This window comes from Choristoneura fumiferana, chromosome 5 (genome assembly GCF_025370935.1).
Source record: "Choristoneura fumiferana chromosome 5, NRCan_CFum_1, whole genome shotgun sequence".
NCBI lineage: Eukaryota > Metazoa > Arthropoda > Insecta > Lepidoptera > Tortricidae > Choristoneura > Choristoneura fumiferana.
The window spans coordinates 4,927,308-4,934,181 of NC_133476.1; the positions used below are offsets into that span (position 1 = coordinate 4,927,308).

The following is a 6,874-nucleotide window of genomic DNA, read 5'->3' on the forward strand; positions in this document are numbered from 1 at the left end:
ACATCTGAATATTTCAAGGGCGGATCGTCTGCGCTATACCCGGGAGTGACATACATATTTTGAATAGAATCCCCAGGAGATTGAGTTTTTTCGGAGACTCGGATATGCTAACAATACCACCATCAAGCATTGCACTTCGCTTTCTATTTGTACTTTGTACATCCCCCAATTTGCATTTGTGAAGCTTGAGTGAGAGGTAGAAATGAGCCATCGTATGAGTCTTGTGATGACATACCCTCATTTGTGGTAAACGACAACGAGCCTCCCTTATCGGGAGGATCTTTGTCACTCATGCTAAAAAATCCCAAATACTTACGTGTAAAACCACCTGGATGATAAAATTGTTATAAACCAACACCAATATTAGTAAAAACTACCCAGGTATTGAACCGAGATCACTATTCTTAGAGATTACACCGGGGCACGTGTGTACACCAACGAATCAACGAGCGGAATCTCCTATACAATAAAAATAGTTGGGAATGGACTGACATTGACAAGTTGACAATGACAGTTGTTTTATTTACCGTGCTTGCTAGGTTATCTAGGTACTTCGGCATTTTATATTTTATCAATAGGATTATTTCAGCTGCAAGCAATAGCAAATAAAGAATTACTAACAAAAGCTATGCCTGAGTCGGGCCCGCTGCGGTGCCCTATCGGAACCTCACCAGGTGGGTTCGTGTTATAGAGTAAAAATGATGTGATGTAGCCAAGAATGTAGATTTAAAATGCAAATTACAGCAGGGTAATACTTTCTGCTACATAGTCGACTGCAAAATAATAGATGTAGGTAACTAAACAAAATTGATTCTGAACTAAACTTAAACTTTGTAACTAAACGGAGAAAAATTTAACAAAGTAAAGATATTAAGGTTCAGTTTCGTTGCAATTTCATTACTGTATATCTATTTTGCTTTTAACCCTGCTGTATACATTCATCATCATCATCTTGGCTTATGTCCCAATTCAAAGCACAGGCCTCCTTTCAGAATGCTAATTGCTAGGGCTTCTGTTGTAGTTCGCACGCGGATCCAATGTGGATTGGGAATTTGACACACACCATTGATTGTCTATTATTGTAGGTTTCTGCAGGATGTTTTCTGAGGTGCATGCTTGCCCCTTTAATATATTTAAAAAAAATGTAGATTTATACATAAATTATTGTGAAAAACTCAGACATATGCCCACCTTCAAACCTATGACCCTCTGCTCGAAAAGCATAGTCATATCGAAAATACAAACTGAAACATAGATGCACAGAAAAAACAGAAAATAGACCAGCGCTGGAATCAAACCAGGTCCTCCTGAGGAGGCGCTGGTGTATTTTCTGTCTTTTCTGTACATTTATGTTTCAGTTTGTATTTTCGATATGGGTTTTACAGGATGACCGCAAAGTAACAAAATTTGGAGTTGAAATAAAAAATACAAAAAGACTCCAAAACCAATCTTACGGCATAGGTCAGACCACTAAGCTACAATGGCTATTATACAGTGGCAGTGTAGTGGCACCCCGGGCAGTAATGTATTTAGCACCCTTACTCAAATACATGCTTAGCTTACGAGACTTTATTTTACTAAAATGTCTTTAAAGACTGATATTTTGTGCGTCTGCTTTGAATGTACAAGTGAGTTATCATTTTCACACCTTAGTGCTCTGCTTGGCACCCGGGGAGGACCGCCACCTCCGTCTTGTCTTGTCTATTATGTCTTGAATCATCATCATCATCAAATCAGCCATAGGATGTCCACTGTTGAAAATCAGAAATGAGGAGATACATAGAAGAACAAAGGTCAACAACATAGCCAGGCAAATTAGCTCATTGAAGTGGCATTGGGCAGGCCATATAGCACGGAGAACAGATTGTTGCAGGGGCCGAAAGGTTCTCGAGTGGAGACCGCGGATCGGCAAGCGAGACGACAGGGATGGATGACCTGGTTAAAGTCACGGGTTCACTATGGATGCTAGCTCCTTCCAACCGAGGCAACTGGAGGTCTATGGGGGAGGCCTACTCCTATGTCCAACAGTGGATGTCTTGAATATCTCATCAATAATATGAGTGTAGAACAATCATTATCTTTTAGTATTGTATTTATTGCTACTTGTGAATATGAAGTATGAAAGTTACCCTACTTTAACTTGTTTACAGAAGAAGTGGTGTCTGATGAGGATGGGGTTATTGACCCAGAGTCTAATGTTGCTGCATTCCGCATCACTGTGGATTTAAGTGAATATTTCCAGGAACAAGCATCTTGTCTCCTATGGGTACCAAAGGTAAGTTTATTTTCTATTTAAATTAAATAATGAAATTAAAAATCTTCCTTGGAAACTTGCAAAATATTTATTTAAATACTAGCTTTTGCGGCTTCCATCCCAGCCTATATACGTCCCACTGCTGGGCACAGGCCTCCTCTCAGAACAAGATTAATACATACAAGAAGAACTGTGGATTTTTTTGGGATAAAAAGTAGACTATGTCACTCTCAGGCCCTTAAACTATCTCTATGCTAAAAATCACGTCGATCCGTCGCTCCGTTTCGACGTGAAAGACCGACAAACATGCAAACATACAAACACACACACTTTCGCATTTATAATATTAGTATACATATATGGATGTTTCACAGAAAGAAAAGTTTTTTATATTAACTGGAACTTGTAAAATGCTATCTTTGTTATGTATGAGATATATATATCACTGGCATTGAACCTTCCATGCGGATCTATACATTGTTGATGTTGAAAACTTGAAAAGGTATTGTCACACCAATATCAAACAAGTATGAAATTGAAATTAAAAAAAAAAACCAGCTGCCTTAAAAAAAAACAAAAACTTACCGTGATTGACTCCTGATGTTAAGTGCAGATGAGGCCAAAGGTGTATCTCACTGGTACCCTAACCTAACTTAAAGTTAGACCACAAAACTTCTTTTTTTTAGATTTTTTAACTAACTCGAGTTCCTTCATGTTTGTAGCCACGGGGCACTCGCACCGTGCGTTGGCTGGCGCGGCGGCTGCGGCGCGCGGCGGCGCTGCGCGAGCGCTTCTGCTTGCTGTGTGACAGCCACACGCTGCCGCCGGACGAGCCGCTGCGGCTGTTGCGACCAGGCGACGCGCTGCGGTGAGCTCTTTGTGATGACTTATATATTTTTTTATCTAGTATTTTAACGAGGCTTTAGCACACCAAATGTGACTATGTCAGCCTCATGGGGAGCCACAGTTACAAATTTTACGCTCTCCCTTGCACTGAAGCCACGTCTCTGAATGCAAAGGCCTGTCTAATGAACCTGTAAATCAGCATTGCTTCTTCTGAAAGTGGTTGACTTAGAATTACATTTACACCTCCATTGAACAAGCCAATACCTTACTACTTAGACTTATACTGACTGTCCGTCATCATCATCAGCCGGAAGGGGCCATCCATAAGTCCGGCACACCATTTTATACCATTTTAGCAACCCTCCCCTTATCACGCGAATTGTAATTATTTTGTTCCTGTATCACATACCGCCTGACCTGCCCCCCTCCCCCCCTAAATAATCCTTCTTACACTGTGGAGGTGGAGGAGCTGCATGAACACACATTTGTTTCATAGACGTAGCTATTATAAGGTCGTAGTTGAGCAAAGTAACTGTTTTTAGTTCATTCATACCACATTAAAACCAACTGACTCGTGACCTACTGTGGAACCTTTTCGTAGAAAAAGTCATAGTGTCATCGCATTACTTGACTGAGGACTGTGAAACTGTTCTACTACCGTGGGTCATGTATAAATGGTTGACTGTACGTACATACATACATCTGCATTGATATTTTCTTGAGAGAGCTTTATGAACTCCGAACTGCGAATCCGTCCGCGTAGATTACTTTTAGCGCTATCCCGCAGGAATTGTGAAATTTTCCAGGATAAAACCTATCTAATGTCTTTCCCCAGGACTCAAACTACCTGTATCTGTATACCGAATTTCATCTAAATCGAACAGAATACAAACTTTCGCATTTATAATAATTAGTGAGATTTTAGTGAAGTTCCCAATCCGCACTGGGCCCGCGTGGGAACTATGGCCCAAGCCCTCTTGTTCTGAGAGGAGGCCTGTGCCCAGCAGTGGACGTATATAGCTGGGATGATGATGAGATGATGAGTGAGATTTCAAGGATCACTTCAATTAATCGGCCTTTTTGTGTTACAGCGTGGTACGAGTCGAGCACGAATGGCAGCGGGTATTCAGTTTCAAAGGCGAGCGCGCGCCAACCGCCTCCCCACCAAAGCCCAAGAAACGACGCAAGACTAATACCGTAGAAGCTGAGCCTCCAACGCTTGCTCCTGTGGCACAATCAAAGCCGACACAGGAGCTGACTTTTGTGTCAAAAGCGAAGCCCTTACTTCCCCCTCCTGAGCCATTACTACCATGTTCGCGACCAATATTTTCGCCAGCGGTCTTTCAGCCCCCGTCAGTTCAACCTACAACTTCATCAGCCCCCATCACAAAGCCACCTTCACAGGATGACGAACTTCAGCGCGTTAAGCGCCGCGCTCTCGCGCTATTACAAAAAGTGGAAGGAGAATTTAGGCAGGAGAATGAAAGGGACGGTGGGGAAGATGAGACAGACGGTGCTGGCAACGAATGGCCGTCGGCCAAGAAGCGTCGTCGTCGGGTGCGACGCCGTCGCGCTTTGCCTCCCATTGACTTTGAACAAGAGCTTATTTTGTCCACTACGAAATCTTCAAATTCCGTACTATCATCAGCATCTCCAGAGCCGTCTCTGGCTCCTGCGATACCCATAACGTCCGCTACTGTCATAGAGCCTCACTCTACTACTCAGCCTATACTAGCTTCACCTGCTATCCCGCACCATCTCTCCCATGCAGCCTTCTATCCTCGCGTCACCTTCTTTCCCCATGGTAACTCTATCTTTAACATCTCCCCCTGGCCCCGTGGTATTGAGAGAGGAAATAACCCACGTCTTCCGCGGCTTATTCGCGCGCTGGATATTACTGATCCCGAGGATATTAGTCAAGCGGTACGTATTTCCTCAGTTCTCCGTCCCATTTGAACGCCACGGTCGGCCACAGACGACAAAAAAAAACTGAAAATCGTTCCATATGCGCCACGATATGCCGACATGGCGCTTATGGCACGATTTTCAGTCGCGTTTTGCCGACTGTGGCGTTCAAAAGGTTAACAACTTAGCTAACTTTCGTGAAGCTTCTCTATTGTACAAGAAAACGACCGACGATCTGATAATTTTCTGACCTTATTTTTGTACCTATTGCAGAGCCAAGAAATTAGCGCTTCCACTGCGCCGGCGCCGCTGCCTCAGACTGCAGTTCATTGTATTTAAGATAAAATGTAATTACTATGTAAGCAACTGACATGTTAATAGTTAGATAGACAAATAAAATAATATTCAAATTACATAGTATTTATTTTTAGAGTTCTGTACCTCAGTCGGCAAAAACGGAATTCCTTTAAGATTACTTTGTGTCCGTCCGTCTATTACCTAAGACCATAAAGACCCTTTTCTCAGGAACGCATGGAGGTACCTACCAAGCTGAAATTGATATCATTTTCTCAAAAAATTCCCTACAAGGTGACATTATTCTTTTCATCTCTCCTGCAGGGCTACTACGAAACTCTTAACTCGAAGTTCGTGTCGCTCTCGTATTAAATAGTATAAGTGTCAGAGGGACCGCACGACACAAACTTCGAGTTTCAAGTTTCGTAGTAGCCCTGCTGTTCGGAAAGTTTAATTTTCATGAGTAGGTAGCCGAGTGGAAAATTGCGTTTTCATCTCTAGTCCGACAACCTTTTATTCCTCTTCCTCCCTAGGAATGAGACGTGGTGGCGGGGCGAGGTACCCTACCCGCTATAGACTCGGTGGGGAGTAAAACTGCGCATTCATCGCGACCGCTCAGTTAATGCGGCTACACCTTTAGTTACGAAACGTTCGATTCACATGACATTATAATTCGAAGATGAATTGACAGACAAACACAAAGGAGGTGGTCTAAATAACTTGAGCTGCTGAAAATGTTGTAGAAGCGCGTAGCCAAAACATAGCCAAATAAACCGGAGCATTTGATCAGTTGGTTTGGGGTTAGACTCTGGCCCGCGAAAGCTGACCACGAGAAACCGCGGCAAATTAAAAAAAAACCATCCATCATCATCACCATCATATTAATACGAAACTTATAAGGCTAGAAAAAGGGACAAGGGACAGAGGGATAATTTTTAATTAATATTTAGGTAACCGTTTTAATTTTATTTTGTGATTCAATTTAGGTGACAGATCTACTATTTTAGGAACAAATATTATTTATTAGGTGACCAAAAATGCATTTCATTAGGTGATCGATAAAATCATACCCATTTTTATTTATTTACTTACTTCTACCTTAAAATTAAAAATAGTTACTGCTTTTGTAATTAAATAAACAGTCTAAAGAATTAAATCAAGTACTGTAAATAATAAAATAGACAAAATACTATGATCTATTCAATTAATAAGTTAATCGATTTACTGATAAGATTAGTTATTTTGCAATAGGTTCTCGGTTTTCACATCACTAAAATGTTTGAGGTCTGGTTAATGGCGTTTTTGTTTACACTTTTCATAAATTGGATTTTTTAATCAGACGTGAGATTTATAATGAGGAGTAGGTAATTCATTTTTCACACCACTTGATTGAACTGAAGAAAAACTATTGTATAAGAAATTATTAGAGTCAGAATCTGCAGCAATAGCGCCATATGTATTGCTAGATTTGACGAAATTGTAACTCTGATTGGTTCGAAACTCATTTGTCGAAGAAAATCCTTCACTAATTTTTGCAATTCAACTGCATCGGGATCTGAAACTAAATCCAACATT

The 6,874-nt window shown here is 41.3% G+C and overlaps 1 long non-coding RNA gene across 1 annotated transcript; it reads left to right on the top strand.

Moving 5' to 3' along the window:
* The first annotated feature begins 4,868 nt into the window (after positions 1 to 4,868).
* Positions 4,869 to 5,418, top strand: LOC141427947 (uncharacterized). The gene is made up of 2 exons (XR_012451391.1): positions 4,869 to 5,023; positions 5,279 to 5,418. It is a non-coding gene; the product is annotated as an uncharacterized lncRNA (long non-coding RNA).
* Positions 5,419 to 6,874: the final 1,456 nt, after the last annotated feature.